General features: G+C 35.1%; 1 long non-coding RNA gene across 1 annotated transcript; it reads left to right on the top strand.

The window, feature by feature from the left end:
- Positions 1–7,198: 7,198 nt before the first annotated feature.
- LOC127150282 (uncharacterized) lies at positions 7,199–8,427 on the top strand. The gene is made up of 3 exons (XR_007822511.1): positions 7,199–7,321; positions 8,238–8,286; positions 8,392–8,427. It is a non-coding gene; the product is annotated as an uncharacterized LOC127150282 (long non-coding RNA).
- Positions 8,428–21,201: the final 12,774 nt, after the last annotated feature.

Genomic DNA, 21,201 nt, shown 5'->3' with positions numbered 1-21,201 from the left:
AAATAATACTAAATCGTCAATGTTGTGAGGTGAACTCAAGACGGGGAGGACATAAATATTTTTTTAGAATACTAAATAGACAACTAACAAAACTAGGAGAAACGTTTCCTAAAATTTGACAGTGAGATATGCAAATGGTTATCAAACACATCTGTTATTTTAAAAAAGAAAAATAGAAACATAAAACAAAATAGGAACGTTATCAAACGGATCCTATGAAAATTAGTTTTTCCTAAATTTATTTTTATTTTATTTAATTTCAGTTCTTTACAAACAATTTCTAGTTGGGTTGTTTATAAGTTGTCATGTTTTAACTCATTTTGGTCCTCCCATGTCTTCGGTTCTAACTTCAAGCATTTATGATTTTGTATTCTTTCCTTCTTTTATTAATTTTTCATTATCCTTAATATTTTTTCCTTTCTTTATTACTTTTCATATTTATAGGTTTAATTTAATTTTGTTATGAATATTCAATATTAAAGTCAAATATTATTAGATGTCCATAACCTCCTTAGGTTACAAATTCATCTAATAACCTCTTATCAATATCCATAACTGTTTTGTAACTATTATTCTCACAACCCTATAAATAGAGGTTGTAGAGATCATTTGTATACACACCAACATTGAGTTCAATTGTCTTCTCTTCTCCCTCTCTTCTCTGTTCTTCTTTTGTATTCTTATCTAGTTTTTGGTTCTTTATTTCATAACACGTTATCAGCACGAGTCTCTACTAATTTGAAGGTTTTGTAGCAATTGATTTTGATTCTTGTTAAAGACCGGCTAGAATTATTTTCATAATTTTTGAGGTATTTAGAATTTCGTCCAAATATGGTGAGTATTTTGATTTTGATGATTTTGTCATATATGTATGTGTTTGGTGTATTCATCATTGATCTTCTCATCACCATCATTCATATTTCTTGATAACTAAGTATGCAATATATGTTAATTGTGAAATTGTTTGCTAAGATACATTTGTTATTAGTTTTATAATTTGATTTGATCGAATCGAAAAACTTTATTCATATTTTCATATGTTCGACAAAAATTACATGTACTTTATTCTCATACTTTGGTAGAATAACTAAATAGAAAAAAAAAATTGTGATTGCATAGATTTAATGAAAAACTATCCTTAATTTGGTTTCAAGTTAATTATGTATGACATTTCATGGTAAAATTTTGTGATATTAAATTTTTGGTGCATGAGATATGTATATCATGACATATGTGTTGAATAAGTATATATTCAAACTTAAATGTATATATATGTGTGTGGTTACTATTTTATACCATAAAAAATTTTCATATTTGTTGAGGAATAAAATTTATGTTTGAGAAACTTAAATAACCTTGTTTTGAGTGATCCAAAAATAGAAAAGATATTGAATAATCAAATATTTTTTTACTTTAATTTTTTGGTTAAAACTTATAGATTTGTCAAATATGTTATATCATTTTAGATTTATGTTATAAATGTTCTAATGTTATTTAGATTAAGGTGGTAAATCATGCCTTATATTTAAATATAATTCTTATATTTGAAATATTTGATTAAGATGTTTTTCTAATTAATTTATATGAAAGTTTAAACTAGAATATTTATTTTCCTAATTGGATTTCTTTTTACTTGACAAATATTGTGGTAATATTTATGTTCTATATATATACACGTTAAGATTATATAATGTTAATGTTGCTTTTCAAATATGAGAATAAATTCTCAATGTTGTCTTTGAAACTTATTTGATTGTTAAATATTTAAATTATTCTCATGTGAATTTTATGAGTCTTACAAATTTTATATGTAGTGATTATATATATTTGATTAAATTCTCTTATGACAAAGTTTATGAAAGCTATGTATAATAGCTAATTACTTCTTAAACTTAATGTTGATTTAATGCACCTGAAGTTGCATAAATCAATTATTGCTCATTGTTTTTGTCGTGCACCAGTAGTTGCACATATCAAAACATCTTTGCTCTTACAATAACAATTTGATAGAGAAAGTTTGAAACATTATATATTGAGCATATGTTTCTATAAAAACAAAATGGTAAATTTTGATCAAATAATTTAATAGCATTCCCTGAAATGAATGTTACAATATTTAGTAACATCGAAATTATGTTAATAGAGAATAAGGGTTTATTTGATTAGAACCATATGAGAATTTTATTTTCCAAATATGTTTGGAAAAGATACAATAATCTTGTACTTGTCGTACATTAAGAACCTATCTGAAAAATTAAAATCCTTAACGATGAAAAGGAGAACGATGTATGAAAGCAAACTTTAATAAATTATTTGTATCTCTCGAAGAGATCATAGTATTTATTTTAACCTTATAAATATGATATTATTCGGATATCACAGATTACTTACAATCTCTTGAAGAGATGATTATTCTTTTTGCACATTTATATATGGATGAAATATTTAGATTTCCTTTTAATCTCTTGGAGAGAATAAGAATAATCTCTTGATATTTATGTGTTGCATATAGTACATCTATGCATATTATACTTAAAACTAAACAATTGTAACGACCCAACTTTCCGGACTAAGCTGAGGTCACTACTCAGTACTAAGACTCGACCACAAGACACACAAACTCATAAAGGACCGGTTATGATTCATTAAAAACGTTTTATAATATTACAAAAGCAGTTTCGGGCCCTATTTTAAATCACAGTCACGAGAGTTTCAAAATACAGTACTCAAATCATCAAACACAAAATCACAAAACCAAATATTCTAACCGTGACTCGATCTGACAGTGAAAATAGAGAGTAACAAAAATACATCAGCAGAAGCATAAACAAAACCAGACGCGTCCATATGGCCTTCACGCATCCTTCTTACCCCTCATCGGTCTGCCCTTCGCTGTACCCTTACCTGAAAAGTTAAAGAGGAAAAAGGGTGAGTATAAAATATATCCAGTAAGGGACCCACTACTGGGCCCGTTAAGGAACAACAGTTAACTTCCTATTCAGGGGCACCCTACGTAAACAGTCTAGTGGTTCCGTAGAACGCACACATCAGTTTCGTGATCCCAAAGGATGCACGTATCAGTCTAGGGACCCCGAAGGATACACCTATCAGTCTAGTGATCTCGAAGGATGCACATATCAGTCTAGTGATCCCGAAGGATGCACATATCAGTCTAGTGATCCCGAAGGATACACCTATCCATAAGGTACACTACCCCATAGATGAAGCTAACCGTTACCCCTCAGTCCATACTAAACCGTTTACAACAGTCACACTCCGACAACGGTCATATTGCAATCTCGTCATAGACTTCGTCAGTCAGATAGTATAGGTTTAAACAACCATATCCTCAGTTGCTACATACGTATGCAATTCACACATCATTGTGATATTCTTTAGATCCAGTCAACCAGTCAAATCAGAATCGGACTCCCAGTCCTTCCACGACATAATTCCATAAACAAAATCCAGACAATAGACTACCACATACCTAACCTTAAGACTTTTAAGTCCATCGACATACAATTCCAGTTGACAACATAGCCCATTAACATAACTACAATACACAAAACATTCGGCCATCGGTGTCTATCCGTAAACAACTCATTTCACACGATGGCACATAAGCTACAACTAGCGGTCACGCTACCTTTAATCAGACAAGAGCATACAAGTGATATGTATTAGTCAAACATGCATCAATTCATTCAGTACAATTTCTAACGTATAATCCCCTGTGGATTACTACGTTTCTAGCCTCGACCCGAGGTTCAGTAATAAGAAATCCCTTACCTGATACTTGGTTATGCCCCTCGATCGAGTCCACGCTCAACGAATCCACCTAACGAAAACACAAGGGTTTTAAACGACGATACTAGTAAAAGTCATTTTTAAATGGTCCTAAGCAACATCCGTTGACTTACCCGAGAAAAGGAAAGCTATTTCCAAATAAGCCTGCCACGAAACCCGAGAATTTGAGCGTCAACTCCCTAATACCTTCAAGGAACGAAAAGTAGGACCATGTCTTACTTCAATATTCAGACTCGAATCGGTTATAGCAACATTGGGTAAATTACCAAAATAATCCTTACCGATGACTCACCATGACCCGAAGTGGAGGGAGAAAATGGTTTAGGTGGCTCGGCTTGGCTCACCCTCGGCTCGCGGCTCAGCTCAGCTTGACTCTCGGCTCGCAGTTCGCGGCTCACGGCTCAGCTCAACTTGGCTTGACTCGACTCGCGGCTCAGCTCAACTCGGCTTGACTTGGCTCGCTCTTCGGCTCGACTTGGGTTTGTGGCTTGAATTTACGGGTAGATTGGATGAGGGTTCTTGGGTCGGGTCAGCTTGAAACCAGGGCAACCACAAGTGACAGATCTTCGGGCGTTCGACGGCAATGATGTTTTGCGGCTTGGAGGAGTTTGACGACTGGCTTTGCTTCAACACGGCGGAGGGCGGCGGGGCGTCGCAAACACGGTCGAATGAAGGACGCACGGCGGCGTCCGGTTGCGTGAGGCCGAGAGGGAGATTGGAAATGGATGGGGCCGCGACGGACGAATGTTGAAGCTGAAAAATTGCCGACGACGAAGATGGAGACGGAGACAGAGGTGGAGATAGAGGTGGAGCCAGAGGCAGAGACGGAAGAGGAAGATGGCGACTGGCGGCGGCGATTTCGTCGGGTGAAGAACGGAGGAAGAAGAAGACGAAGAAGAAGGAGAAGAAAATGTCGGGGGGGCGGACGCGCGCGGCTAGGGTTAATTTAAAAAAATAAATATATATTTATATATAATAATAATAATAATAATAATAATAATAATATTTAATTAATAATAATAATAATAATAATAATAATAATATTTAATTAATAATAATAATAATAATAATAATAATATAATTAATATTATATTATTATTATATCAATTTACAAAATATTAAAAATTAAAGAAATTTGTAACCCTAAATTTCTTTTTCTTCCCTCTTCGAAGGAAACCGAGAATTTATACCAAAATTTTAAATTTCCGAAAATTCACGCAAAAAGAAAAAAGTTACCTCGAAAAATTCGGGGCGTTACAACAATACACCTTCAAGATTTGATAGTCTTTATATACCTTACTATCTTTGTAAATCTATCAAAGAGAAGTTTAGTAAACTGAAAAGGTATCACTACAAGAAATCTAGCCTTTAATGTCGGGTGGAAAAAATGCAAAATGGGCTTTAATGTCGGTTTTCAAAATGCGGACGTTTAATGTCGGTTTTAAACCGACATTAAAGATCCTTCTTTAATGTCGGTTTAAAACCGACATTAAACGTCCGCATTTTGAAAACCGACATTAAAGCCCCTTTGTAATTTTTTTTTTATTTTTTTAATTTGGTAAAAAATCAAGTTTTCTCTCTCTTACTTTACCTTTTCTTTTTCCTTAAAAGTTTATATATAAATTCTCCTCCTCTCTTCTTCCTCCTTATAACTTTAAAATCTTCTAACCCTAAATTCTCCTCCTCTCCTCCTCTCCTCCTCTCCTCCTCTCTTTTTTTATTTTTATTTTATTTAAATTTTTTTTGCGCTTTGAGAAGTCCTTCCCAGTTGTTGCATTTCAATCTCATTCTTTCCTATTTGTATTTCGCCTCTGATGCTCACGACTTTTCTTTCACATTCTTCATAACTCCCCGCCTTGCCATAGTTTATCGTCTATGGGTTTTCTGTAATCGAGAAGTTGATTGTCTTTCTTCTGTGTAATTGCTGACTTCTGAGTCTGATGATTCACAGGTGATTTTCTTTATTATTTCTTCTCCAGTATGATTTCTGTTCCAGCCTTAATTTGGAATCATGAATGCCTCTATGTCCTTTTGGGTCTTCAGATATTATGACGTCTTAGAAGGAAAGGATGATATTAGGAAATTTTAGAATCTTTTCTTTTAAATAATGGGGACTTCTGGAGCTTATGTTACTCTTTCTTGGAATAAGATGTGGAATATTGAAGTTGAAGTAACTTTATAGGGAAAGGAACAAATTGGGGCATTGGATTTGTAGCCAAAACGTAGTATCTGAAGTTATTGGTATGCCGCATGTATAAATTCATTAGTTTGCACCATGCACAAGGGGGACAAAGAATCTTTTTTTTTTCTAAGTTAGTCCTTAAACTAGAATGATTAGTAGTAGAATTAGAGGGAGAACACCCTGAAAAAATGTCTGGAATTTCACAAGGTTGGCCACTTCTTTCCTTTCTTTTTTCTTGCCATTGGATATTTGGGAGGTCCTCTAGTTTTAATCCAACCATTGGAATGCTTTTATTCCATTTATTCAAAGACTCTTCCTGTTCTTTCTTAAACTATGGCCACACAAAAGTTTGGACTTTTGTTCTTTTGCCTTTCTGTTCATAAATTCAACATATAAGAACTTTCTTCAGAAGGAATTTCCATCATCTCCTACTAAAATCACTATGATAGAACAAATGTGTCGTGTTTTATTCTGCTTCTCGACGATGATAAGAGCAACATTTGCTTAACTATTGTGAAGATGCCTATCATTTACTCCAAACTCCATTGTTGAAGAATCTTTTGGTAACTTCTTAGAAAAATTTTTCTTATTTGCTCCAGTTTAAATTCTACGTTCTCTTGAAAAATATTTTGATAGAAGATTCTTTGAGTTTTCACTTCTGACATGTGAAAAGATATTTAGGTAAAATGAGCCGTATACAATTCATAGTCTTCTTGTATATATATTTAGGTAAAATGCCAACCTTTAGGTATAACCATGTATACATTATTCATTTGCTAGTGGAATTTAGATTTCACCTTGTGCTATGTGAAAAGATGAGGAAGATGCATTCTTGAGTTATTAGTTTATGCTCATAAGATGCTTGATGAAATGTCTCATAAAAGTCTCTTTTTCTTATACATTGAGTGAGCGTTTTGTTTGGTTTTTTAGTATTATTTTTGTGAATATAGGTTGTTCGAAAGATGCAAACTCCTAAGGAATGTTGGTTTTAACATAGGAAACATATTGTATCATTGTATTATTTATTTCTTTTGTTATTGAAATGAAAGGTTTTGGTTAATATTTATATTCTTCATCTAAGATGGACGAGAAAAATGAGCGGAGGAGATTTGCTGACGGTGAAAAAGAGTCAAAGACGATGGAGCAAGCTTGGGTGGTAGGGCAAGGAGGGACCGGAAGCGGTTTAAGGATCGAGTGAAGGAAGAAGATAATGGTGGAAATGTTGATGAGAAGCATGCGAAAGTGATTGAATACAAGTCCAAAGGAGACGTGGGGGATGGAAAAGTTCAGTTTGGAGGCACCACTGATGAAAAAAGGTCACTGGGGAATGTAAGTTTCATTTTGCATATGCTGTGTTTTATTGTAAGGAATTACACCGAAAAGGTGATTTCTTTATCTTTTATTCGATTCATCTTTCTGGGTTTTAACCTCTCTTATTATGGATTTGGATCTGCCTTTCCTCTTCTTTTTCTTCCATAAATTTCTTACCCTTTTTGGATTTTTAAGCTTTTATGCAAAACAATTCATTTTTAGTTCCCAAAAGGGTTAGATTGGCTCTTGCTGATTGAACTCGCTGTTTGTTTTTATTGGTTTTCTTGTCTCTAGATTTTATTTGGTTCTTAGTTTCTATTTTTGAGTAATTTTGGTAATCTGTTTTAAAGGATAGTTTTTTTTTTAAAATAATAATTAATATAGGATGTTACTGGAATGTCTTAAATCATGGCAGTTGGGAAAAAATTAGCTAAAAATAGAATTTTTATCAAACTAACTTTTCAAATGTTCTTTTGAAATTTAGCTTTCTAATAATTTTCTTAATTTGTATTGCTGTTGAAAATTTGTGAGTAACAATCCAAGAAAGCGAAAAGTAATATCAATTGAAGTATTGATATAACTAAATTTACCCTATCTATAAGCTTAGCTGGGAGATCTTGTTTTCAAACTCAGTTATGTAATTAGTATAACTTTTAGCGATATGAATGTATAATAAAAATGAGTTTCTTACTTCTTTATGTTCTGAAAACATGCTTAGTTTGTTAATTGTGCCAAATAAAATGAAGTTCTAGCTGTTGGCTGGATTTGGAACCCTCAATTGCTTTTGTTTGCTTATGCTTATTATTTCACACCTGAAAAATCAAAGCAAAAAAGAAGTATTTTAACACTATGGTGTTAGTTTAGAATTACATCGTATTAAATGAGGAAAAGAAAAGAATGGTCCCCTTACAGTAAACTTTAGACTCTGATTAAGGTGTTGGTTGAGGATAAAAAGAGGATTTCTCAGCAAATTTGATTTGAATGTAAGTTTCATTTTGCATATGTTGTATATAAATTAATTAAAGTAATTTAATATTGTTGAATAGCCTCTAAGAATGTAATATGTTCATATACTTTGAAAATTTTAGGTAAAGGAAAATGAGAAGGCTTTGGTTGAACGTGGATAGTGCGATGTTCCAAACTTGGTTCATAATAAACAGCCCATTTTCGGAATGACACCACCAATTCCTTCTTTATCTTTCGGGTATATTCCTCTTTCTCTCTTTCAACTGAGAAATCTTTTCTCCTCACGTTCATAGATACGTACTATAGCTTGTATTGATTCAGCTATATCATAATTTCATCGTTAGAAGAAAGAAGTTGTCATTAGTTATTTTGAAGGATAATTGTGATACTAAGGAGTTCTAAGTTGGTATGATGAATTGTTTCTTTTTTTATATACTGATTTACTTTTATTTCTGTATTTTTTTTCCTTTTTGAAAAATTGAAAATATTAGAAAAGAAGATGAATATTTTGTGGAGGAAGATGGGTGGACTCAGATTTTGTCCCAACTTCAAATTAGTTCAAAAGAACAACCCTACTCTTCTCTTTTCTTCATTCTCTACCACTCGGGCTTCTTACAACACTCTCGTCTCTGAGGTACCATTTTTCTTTCACTTTCCTCCTTTTCATTTGTTTCTTTTTTATGTGGGCTATGACATTACTCCAAGTTTGGTAGGTTGAAGTTGCGAGTTTAATTGAAAGGGATCTCTATGGGTGAAGTTGCGAGTTTAATTGAAAGGGATCTCTGGATTCAAATTTGTAATCTCATTGAAAGGGAGCGTTAGTCTTATATTCCACAAAAAACCAACTTCCTTATATAATCTAACTAAATGGTACTCAATACTGGGTTGTGTTTTTTCTTTTGGATTTTTTCTGCTACTATTGTTGGACAAGCTGTTATGGGTGATGCTAAAATGGCAATGTAGACTAGGAGTACTAGTGGTAACTTTGTTATTGCTGATGTTGCAATTTCTTTAATTTTTATGTTAACTTTGAACTTTGAAGTTACTAAACTTTGAGTTTAATTCATTTGCAATGTCTTTAATTTCTATAAGTTAATTTTGGACATTGGAGTCAGTAAAATTTGGGTTTAGTTCATCTGCAATGTCTTTAATCTCTATATGTTAATTTTAGACTTTGGAGTTAGTAAATTTTGGGTTTAATTAGTTTGCAATTTCTTTAATTTCTATGTTCATTTTGGACTTTTGGAGTTACATATATAGGATCACGTTATATTTCGAGTTCTTTTTTCTACCTAATCTCGTTATTTTGATGTGATTAATAAGTGAATTTAACTACTTATTAAATGCATATATTCTACCTCAATGTTTAAATACCTCACGTTTAGCTTTGTTTTGGTATTGTTTGTAGAATGATTGAAGTTATATGGGGTTGAAAGCTGAGCAATTGTGTAGATAGCCAGACGATCATTGAAGGTTGAAGATTGAAGATTGAGAAGACGTTTAGAATTTTTCTTATTTACGTCTTGTATTAGGATCTTTTTTCATATACTGTTGTAGAATGTATATATAAACACAATATTAAGTTTTCATTTTGTGTATACAAATGTAAAAGATAAATATTATAGTTTCTAAAATAATATTTATTGATTCGTTGGAGCGAGAAAAAATATTTATCTATATGGATTCAATGTTGGTTTATAAAAAATGGACAATAATACAAGAATTAAATAAATATAAATTTCTAAAAATGGACAACAAGTCTTTAATGTCGGTTTTAAAACGACATCATAGCCCAATCAACATTAAAGGGCTTCAATAACACTATCAAAGATGTCGGTTTAAAACCGACATTAAAGCTCAACCGACATTAAAGGGCTTCAATAACACTATCAAAGATGTCGGTTGAAAACTGACATTAAAGGCCTTTAATGTCGTTTTTAAACCGACATTAAAGGGGCCTTTAATGTCGTTTTTAAACCGACATTAAAGCCCAACCGACATTAAAGGCCTTTAATAACGCTCGCAAAGATGTCGGTTGCCAAGTGACATTAAAGCCCTTTAATGTCGGTTTTAAACCGACATTAAAGGCCAAATTTCTTCTAGTGTATATGTTGTAATCGATATCATATCTAGAGAGATTGACTATAAGAATAATATATGATATGCATATATTATATATAATCTTCTGCGGGTAATGCATATAGAAAATTTGTCTACTTTTACTTCTCAATTATATTACACACACATTCGTGTAATTGATATATATGCAACAACGAACCTGAAGTTCATTGATCCAAACATAATTTTATTTGACATTAGAGTCATTTTGGGTCAATAATGAAATTAATGTATGATTGGAAATATACATTGACATCCATTGAAGAACTAGAAGATTCTTTCATGTAATAAATTGTCAAGGAGTCTCTTGTTCTCAAGAGGTTAATTATCAAACTCTCACTAGCGAAATTTGAAATTGAAACTCTCATGCTTTTGGGAAGAGATTCATGGTTTATTAATTCTTGTTGGTGCATTCTATTGTTGGCCATAGATATACTTATTATTTTGATTTAAGAATGTTAGTGAGTTTGCATCCCAAACATTTGATAATTAATTGAGATAAGTGAACGAACATATTGTAGCATATGTTTGAATAGAAAAACTTCTAAATTTGTATGAGATCATGTTTAAGATGATAAAACAATTAAATCCCGGATGGATGATATATTTACTATGCAATTTGCTAGTTCTCATTAATGAGACATTTTTTCCAACATTAGGGGGAGAAATTAAGAAAATGTTGAAAAAAATAAATTGAATGAAATGCATAAATATTGTCTCATTTTGATCATCATACAAATTATTTTGAACTAGAGGTTCAAAAGATATCTCATTTGGAATAAAATGATATCAAATCAAATGTAGATGCATTTACAGAACATTTATAATTGTAAAAAAGTGACCGAGTTATAGTGGTTACAAAGATACAATCTAAGAATGATATCCTAGTGTAATAAGTTGTCAATACTACACGCTTGAAGCGTCATAGGCAAATGTGAGTTCCAAAGAGAAAGATCCTTAAAGAAGAAATAGTCAATTAATGATCAGTTAAGAATATGGATATTCTAGAAGAAATCTTGAATATGAGTATTCATAAGAATCTTGAAGTAAAAAAAAAAATGGTAAAGAGATCTTGATAAAATTATATGTTATGACAAGAAATGGAACCATACTTAAATAACTTGACAACATTTTTGCATACAATATTGCTCACGATATTATTTATGAAAATAAGTAATATGTACTTAGACATATTCAATGTTGCGACAACACAAAAAGGATTGGCTTATGTGAAAAGAAACAATCCAATCAAAATAAACTTATATGTTTCAAATCGTGAGAACTAGTTAGACATTTAGAGAATGTCGAACATGATGAATACAAGTAAAGTGTTTGTAAGAAAAACAAATAGAAAGTGGGACAAGTTCCACACAAAGAATTGGTATTGGTTATATGAGAGATACATATTCTCCTATGGTGGATACAATACCATGAGATATCTAACATATCTTAGTGTGTATGCAAAGCTTAACATACACCTTATGGATGTAGTCATTATACATTGGTATAAACTTATTAATAATTATATCCCTGAAGGATTAAAGGTTATGAAATCATATGATTCAGTAATAAGAGAGTTATAAAATATTTCAGACGAATATCATAATCTCTCATTACATTTTTGTTGATAAGAGGGTATAAACATAACCCCTATTTGTCCAATTTGATGATTTGAGTAGAAACTCCTGAAGAGATTTCAAAAACAATAGAATTTCTCTAAAAAGAATTTGAGATTATATGTTTTGTCTTAACTTGCAAATAAAGCATAAAGCAAATGAAATTGGACTAGTTATATCATTGAACTTTCCTAGGGTGATTCATTCACTTGGCCATGTGGAAAAAAAAAAGGTTTTATATAATTCCGTATCAGAAAGATAATGAAGAACTTGAGGTCGTGAAGAACCATAATTTTGAGAAATAAGTGCACTTGTATCTCTAGTTTATCCACTATCTGTTGTATATTTTTAGTAATTTTGTTACATAAAAATAATATTTCTCCAAAAAATATTGAAATAGAATTAAACTATGTTATGTTTAATTTAAGAATTATTAGCTTACAATAATTTATTCTAATAGATCTAATTGTGATCTAATTGATTATGAAGATACATGTTATTTATCTAACCCATGCGAGCTAGATCTTACACGAGTTACTCAATACATATAGAAGATTTTTTTCTATATTGTCGGAGCTTATGAAGCAGATCAGAACAATTACTTTAAATCATGCAGCGATATTGGTGATGTATGTACAAAACTAGCCAATAGTGTTCTTATGTGAAGACAAAGCATCAACTGATGACATCAATATTCAACAAAATTCTTCAAAAGACAACATGAAAGACTTATTTACAAAGGCAATTACCAACTCCGTCATTTGAAAAGCTTAAGCACAACATTGAAATGTGACAACTCGGAGAATTCAAGTGATGTACTCATGAGGGGGAGTAAAAATATTGCATTCTTTTCTTGACTATGGTTTTTTCAATTGGGTCTTCCTAGCAATGTTTTTAATGAGGCAATTATTAAAGTATATAAAATGATGTACTTTTTTTCCTTCACTAGGATTTTTTCCCACTGGGTTTTTTCCTAGTAAGGTTTTAACGAGGCATTTATTTTATATAATATGGACATCTAATGGGGAAGTATTATGAATATTCAATATTAAAGTCAAATATTATTAGATGTCCATAACCTCCTTAGGTTACAAATTCATCTAATAACCTCCCCATCAATATCCATAACTTTCTTGTCCCCTATTTATGTTTGATTTTGTAACCATTATTCTCACAACCCTATAAATAGAGGTTGTAGAGATCATTTGTATACACACCACAATTGAGTTCAATTGTCTTCTCTTCTTCCTCTCTTCTCTATTTTTCTTTTGTGTTCTTATCTAGTTTTTGGTTCTTTATTTCATAACAAATTCTGAATTTTAAATTTTTTAATATTTAGATTTATGTATTATTTTATTTTTAAATTTCATGTTTAGTTTTATAATTTCTTTTCTACTTAGCAACATTTATTTTAATTTTGCGATTGACATGTTTTTATGTTATTTTAAATTTAAAATTATTATTTTTAGTTCCTTCTAATTACTTAGAATTTTACCGTCTATAAATTTTCTTTTACAATGATATTCATTTTAGTTATGTTTAATATTTTACCATCATGACATTTACATAAAATTTAGAATTAAAATCAACCGCATTTAAGATAAATGAATTGATTGATAAATAATATTCTAAATCAAAATTTAACAACATATAATTCATAAAATCTATTGTAGTTTGTTATTAATTTTGCAATGGAATTTACGTATATAACATAACGTTAATGTTTATAATTATTTTTTATAATTATTTTTTTATGTATTTTAATGAATTCTATAAACATTTTTATTTTTTCATAACTAAATTATATTTAAACTAAAAAAATAAGAGAAAATGTTATGAAAAATAACACAAAAACGGAAAACAGGAAATGATTATATATAAAAAAATTGTTTATGTAATTTTTAAAAAAACAGAAAACGAAAATAGTTATCAAACATAGTTCCGTTTCTTCTAAAAGAAGAAACAAGGACCATAGAATAGGAAACTGAAAATGGGAACGTTATCAAACGGACCCGAAGTATCTAAATAAAATAATATAAAAAAAAAAAAGTAATGTGGTTGAAGGGTATGTTGAGTGTACAAGATTAGAATTTGGAATTTTAATTTGATATTTTACGGGGAAACAAAACTTTGCACATTACTTCCATGTGGGTAGTTTAGTGTCTGTTTGGTAATGTTTTCGTTCCCTATTTTATGTTTCTGTTTTCTTTTTTTTTTTAAGAAACGAACGTGTTTGGTAACGTTTCTTGTTTCTCATTCTAAAAAAAATAGAAACGTTTCTCATTTTATAAGAAATTATTGAAAACAAAAAAAAAAAGTTTATTATGTTCCGTTTCTCAATTATTTTTATTGGTTTCATTTTTCTCAATTTATTTCTATTTGTTTCCTTTTCTTTTTTTATCCATTATTTTTATTAGTTTCCTTTTCATTTTTCTCAATTATTTTTAGGGATCTTTTCAAAATTATAAAAAAAGCGGCAAAATTTTTACATTCTATAGAACAATTCCAAAAACAGAAAAAGCCCAGAGGCTCACCATATAAAATACCAAAAATGCTCCGTTAACCATGTCGTCAATAACGTGCGCGTAATATATTTGCGATCGTTTAGATTTCGTTATTGTTTGATACGTGATCATTTAGATATGGCTACAATTTATAAGTTATCGTTTAGATATGGTTCAATATATACGCGATCATTTAGATATGGCTATAATTTATACGTGATCGTTTATATATGGCTACAACGCGATCGTTTAGATATGGCTATAATTTATACACGATCGTTTAGATATGGCTACAATTTATACGCGATCGTTTAGATATGGCTACAATTTATCTTTTCAATTCCATCGTTTAATTTTGTTACACAATCGTTTAGATTTGAGGACCCAAATTTAAATAATTTTTTTTAAAATTTGGTACACGATTTTTATATATCTTTTGGTACACGATCGTTTAGATTTCTTTACACGATCGTTTAGATTTATTTATGATGGAATAAAAAAAACTAGAGACATGCAGCAGCGGAATTTAAAGGATCAAGCTTTACTCTATATGCATCTAAACGATTTAGAAGTTAACATGCATCTACCATGCGATGAACCTAAACAAAGAGAGAGAGAGGTAAACGATGTACTTACCTTTGTAGTTCTCAACTTCTTCTTTGGTCTAAAACTTCTTCTCTTCCTGAAAATCACGAGCAAGGACAACCACCAAGCTGACTTACTATGGCTCAGGACCAAGAACGGAGTTGTGGGACTCGGTTATGCGAAGAGAATTTTAGAGAGAGATGGGAGTCAATCATTTAGGTGTTTCTCCAAAGAAAACCTCTTCCATTACTCATTCGGTAATGAGAAGTTTTATATGAATTTTACATGCAAATTTGCATGTAAATTATTCCATATCTTATCAACACCTAATCAATTCATTAACTCTTTAATGAAATTAGCGGCTTCAAAATCATAATAATTTGTCACATTTCCCATTAACCGTTAATTAATAAAGTAATTAGCCAAAGGGGCATTTTGGTCATTTGACAAACTTAAGTCAAAGTCAAACTTTGACTTTTCTTAGTCAAAAGTCAACTTTTTCACTTTTTACTATTTTTTCCGTCTTGACTAATTCTAACCTCCCAAGTATGAATCTGTATTCATTTTTCTAAAATTCAAATCATATTTGAATATAAATCCGGTCAAAGTTCAAAATCAATATGTTGACTTTTGACCGTTTTCTAAACTTTTCAAGCTTTTAAATATGAATCAATATTCATATTTATTTAAATCATATTTAAACACAAAACCGACTTATATCTTATATATATTTTTTTTATTTTATTTTATTGAATATTATATTAATTATTTGATATTAATATTATTATAATTAATTAATATTAATATTGTATAATTAATTTTATTTTTATTATTTAATTTTATTTTTATTATTTAATATTTTCTTTTATTATTTATATTATTATCATTATTTTTATTTATTTATTTTTATTTAATATATATATATATATAATAAGAATTTTTTTTTAAACAACCCTAGCCGCGCGCGACACCCCCCCAGCTGTTCCGTCTTCTTCTTCTTCTTCTTACATTGTCCGACGCCGCCGTCTCCATCCTTTCTCCTCCATTCGTGTCTCCACCTCCATCCGCGCGTCCTCGACTGCCTTCACGAAGCCAACGCCACGCCGTTCTTCTCCTTCTCTTCAGATTCTTCACCCGACGAACGTAGCCACCATCCGCGCGTTTGCGCCGTCTGCCGTCCATATGCAGCCGACGTCTCTCTCTCTCTTTCTTCGTCTCTGCCACCGCCGGCGGCTTCTCCCTCCTCATCTCGTGTTCTCGACGCAGACAAAACACCGAGGGGAGCTGCCTTCTACCGCCGTCGTTGCCGGAAGGAGAAAGGAGTTGAACCCGAGCCACGAAGTGAAGCCGACCCGAGCCACGAATCCGAATCGAGCGAGACGCGAGCCGCGAGCTGAGCCGCAAGCTGAGTTGAGCCGAGCCGCGAGCCGAACCGCAAGCTGAGTTGAGCCGAATCGCGAGCTGAGCCGTAAATCGAGTTGAGCCGAGCCGCAAGTCGAGTGGAGCCGAACCGCGAGCCGAGCCGTAAACCGAGTTGAGCCGAGCCGCGTGCCGAGCCGCAAGCCGAGTTGAGCCGAGCTGCAAGCCGAGTTGAGCCGAGCTGCAAGCCGAGTTGAGCCGAGCCGCGAGCCGAGCCGCAATCCGAGTTGAGCCGAGCCACGAGCCGAGCCGTAAGTCGAGTTGAGTCGAGTCGTGAGCCGAGCCGAGCTGAGGCCGAGTCGAGCCGAGCCGAGGGTGAGCCAAGCCGAGCCGAGCCACCTAAACCATATTTTTCTCCCTCCACTTCGGGTCACGGCGAGTCTTCGATAAGGATCATTTTGGTAATTTACCCAACGTTGCTATAATCGTTTCGAGTTTGAATATTGGAGTAAGACTGGATCCCATCTTTCGTTCCTTGAAGGTAATAGGGGTTTGACGCTTAAGTTCACGGTCCCACGGCAAGTTGATTTGGAGATAGCTTTCCTTTCCTCGGGTACGTCAACGGATGTTGCTTAGGACCATCTAAAATGACTTCTACTAGTATCCTCGTTTAAGACCCTTGTGTTTTCGTTTAGGTGGATCTGTTGCGCGTGGACTCGATCGGGGGCATAACCAAGTATCAGGTAAGCGTTTTCCTACTACTGGACCTCGGATCGAGGCTGGAAACGTAGTAATCCACAGGGGATTACACGTTAGTAACTGTATTGAATAAATGTATGTGTGTTTGACTTTTAAGTATCGTTGCTATACTCTTGTCTGATGTAAAGGTAACGCGACTGCTAGTTGTAGCTTGTGTGCCATCGGGTGTAAGGAGTTGTTTACGGATAGACTCCGATGCCGGATGTTCGATATAGTGTGGTTATGTTAATGGGCTACGTTGTGGATTGGAATTGTATGTCGATGGACCTTAACTGTTGTTCCCTAACTGGCCCAGTAGTGGGTCCCTTACTGGGTATATTTATACTCACCCTTTTCTCTTCTTTAACTTTTCAGGTAAGGGTACAGCGAGGGGCAGACCGACGAGAGGCTGGAAGGATGCGTGAAGGCCATATGGACGCGTCTGGTTTTCTTTATACTTCCGCTGATGTATTTTGTTAGAATATTTGGTTTTGTGATTTTGAGTTGATGACCTGTGTATTTTATTTGAAACTTTCGTGACTGTGATTTAAAATAGGGCCTGAAACTGTTTTTGTAATATTTCTAACGTTTTAATGAATCGTAACCGGTCCGTTATGAATTTTGTGTTTTGTGGTCGAGTCTTAGCACTGAGTAGTGACCTCAGCTTAGTCCGGAAAGTTGGGTCGTTACAGTTGGTATCAGAGCCTAAGTTTTATGTTCTGTAGACTGACTTATGATGTGAGTCTGTGTTTTGTGTCCTTATGGCTAAAACGATCCTTGGCACTCGTCAGGTACGCTCTCATGAAATTATATGTATAACTCTATATGCATTTCCTTACCTAAATTAAACTGCGAAATTAATTATCACTTATGACTAAAGGGATCATTGGTGGTCGTTAGGGGAAATGCCGGCAAGGAGGGGTGCACGTAGGGGTGGCCGAGGAGGCCGAGGAAGGGGAGCAGGACGTGTTCAACCTGAGGTGCAGCCTGTAGCCCAAGCCACTGACCCGGCTGCACCACTTACTCATGCGGACCTAGCTGCCATGGAGCAAAGGTTCAGGGATTTGATTATGCAGATGCGGGAGCAGCAGCAGCCTGCCCCGCCAGCTCCAGTGCCAGCTCCTGCTCCAGCTCCGGCTCTAGTACCAGTTGTGCCCCAGGTTGTGTCGGATCAGTTGTCAGCAGAGGCCAAGCACCTGAGGGATTTCAGGAAGTATAATCCCACGACATTCGATGGGTCTTTGGAGGACCCCACCAGGGCTCAGCTGTGGTTATCGTCTTTGGAGACCATATTCCGATACATGAAGTGCCCTGAGGATCAGAAAGTTCAGTGTGCTGTTTTCATGTTGACAGACAGAGGTACTGCATGGTGGGAGACTACAGAGAGAATGCTAGGTGGTGATGTGAGTCAGATCACGTGGCAACAGTTCAAGGAGAGTTTCTATGCGAAATTCTTCTCTGCTAGTTTGAGAGATGCCAAGCGGCAGGAGTTTCTGAACTTAGAGCAGGGTGACATGACAGTGGAGCAATATGATGCGGGGTTTGACATGTTATCCCGCTTCGCTCCCGAGATGATAGCGACCGAGGCGGCCAGAGCTGATAAGTTTGTTAGAGGCCTCCGACTGGACATTCAGGGTTTGGTTCGAGCTTTCCGACCCGCTACACATGCCGATGCACTGCGCCTGGCAGTGGATCTCAGTTTACAAGAGAGGGCTAACTCGTCGAAGGTCGCAGGTAAAGGTTCGACCTCGGGACAGAAAAGGAAGGCTGAGCAGCAGCCTATTCCAGTGCCGCAACGGAACTTCAGACCAGGTGGTGAGTTTCGCCGCTTCCAGCAGAAACCTTTTGAGGCAGTGGAAGCTGCCAGGGGGAAGCCATTGTGTGCCACTTGTGGGAAGCACCATCTGGGTCGTTGTTTATTTGGAACCAGGACTTGCTTTAAGTGTAGGCAAGAGGGGCATACAGCTGACAGATGCCCGATGAGACTTACGGGGAATGCGCAGAATTAGAGAGCAGGTGCTCCACATCAGGGTAAAGTCTTTGCTACCAACAAGACTGAGGCTGAGAGGGCAGGCACGGTGGTGACAGGTACGCTTCCAGTATTGGGGCATTACGCCTTAGTTTTGTTTGATTCGGGTTCGTCACATTCTTTTATCTCTTCTGCATTTGTGTTGCATGCCCGCTTAGAGGTAGAGCCCTTACACCATGTTCTATCAGTATCTAATCCTTCCGGGGAGTGTATGTTGTCGAAGGAAAAGGTGAAAGCATGCCAGATTGAGATAGCAGGCCATGTGATTGAAGTAATGCTGTTAGTCCTGGACATGCTCGACTTTGATGTAATCCTGGGTATGGATTGGTTGGCCGCTAACCATGCCAGCATAGATTGTTCCCGTAAGGAGGTAGCGTTTCACCCTCCCTCGATGGCCAGTTTTAAATTTAAGGGAGAAGGGTCAAGGTCGTTGCCTCAGGTAATCTCAGTCATCAGGGCTAGTAAACTGCTCAGTCAGGGTACTTGGGGTATCTTAGCGAGCGTGGTGGATACTAGAGAGGTCGATGTATCCCTGTCATCAGAACCGGTGGTGAGGGACTATCCGGATGTCTTTCCTGAAGAACTTCCAGGGTTACCTCCTCACAGAGAGGTTGAGTTTGCCATAGAGTTGGAGCTGGGCACGGTTCCTATATCCAGAGCCCCTTATAGAATGGCCCCCGCAAAGCTGAAAGAACTGAAGGTGCAGTTACAAGAATTGCTTGATAAGGGATTCATTCGACCGAGCGTGTCACCTTGGGGTGCGCCAGTTTTATTTGTTAAGAAGAAGGATGGATCGATGCGTCTATTCATTGACTATAGGGAGTTGAACAAGGTAACCGTTAAGAACAGATATCCCTTGCCCAGGATCGACGATCTATTTGACCAGTTACAGGGAGCTACAGTGTTCTCCAAGATTGATCTTCGGTCGGGATATCATCAGCTGAGGATTAAGGTTGGTGATGTACCGAAGACAGCATTTCGTTCCAGATATGGACACTATGAGTTTATTGTGATGTCTTTTGGTTTGACAATTGCTCCGTCAGTGTTTATGGACTTGATGAACAGAGTGTTTAGGGAGTTCCTAAATACTTTTGTGATCGTGTTTATTGATGATATCTTGATATACTCCAAGACGGAGGCCGAGCATGAGGAGCATTTACGTATAGTTTTGCAAACACTTCGGGATAATAAATTGTATGCAAAGTTCTCGAAATGCGAGTTTTGGCTAAAGCAGGTGTCCTTTCTAGGCCATGTGGTTTCTAAGGCTAGAGTCTCTGTGGATCCAGCTAAGATAGAGGCAGTCACCGATTGGACCCGACCTTCCACAGTCAGTGAGGTTCGTAGCTTTCTGGGTTTAGCAGGTTATTATCGACGGTTTGTGGAGAACTTTTCTCGTATAGCTACTCCTCTTACTCAGTTGACCAGGAAGGGAGCTCCTTTTTTTTGGAGCAAGGCATGTGAGGACAGTTTCCAGAACCTTAAACAAAAGCTAGTTACCGCACCGGTTCTTACTGTACCTGATAGTTCTGGCAGTTTTGTGATTTATAGTGATGCTTCCAAGAAGGGTTTGGGTTGTGTTTTGATGCAACAAGGTAAGGTGGTCGCTTATGCTTCTCGTCAATTGAAGAGTCATGAGCAGAACTACCCTACACATGATTTAGAGTTGGCAGCAGTGGTTTTTGCTTTGAAAATATGGAGGTATTACTTATATGGTGAAAAGATACAGATCTTCACGGATCATAAGAGCTTGAAATACTTCTTTACTCAGAAGGAATTGAATATGAGACAGCGAAGATGGCTTGAGTTAGTGAAGGATTACGATTGTGAGATACTGTATCATCCAGGCAAGGCAAATGTGGTAGCTGATGCTCTTAGTAGAAAGTTATCACATTCAGCAGCACTTATTACCCGACAGGCCCCATTGCATCGAGATCTTGAGTGGGCTGAGATTGCAGTGTCAGTGGGGGCAGTCACTATACAGTT

This window comes from Cucumis melo, chromosome 7, assembly GCF_025177605.1.
Source record: "Cucumis melo cultivar AY chromosome 7, USDA_Cmelo_AY_1.0, whole genome shotgun sequence".
Taxonomy (NCBI): domain Eukaryota; kingdom Viridiplantae; phylum Streptophyta; class Magnoliopsida; order Cucurbitales; family Cucurbitaceae; genus Cucumis; species Cucumis melo.
This window is presented reverse-complemented; position numbering and strand designations above follow the sequence as displayed.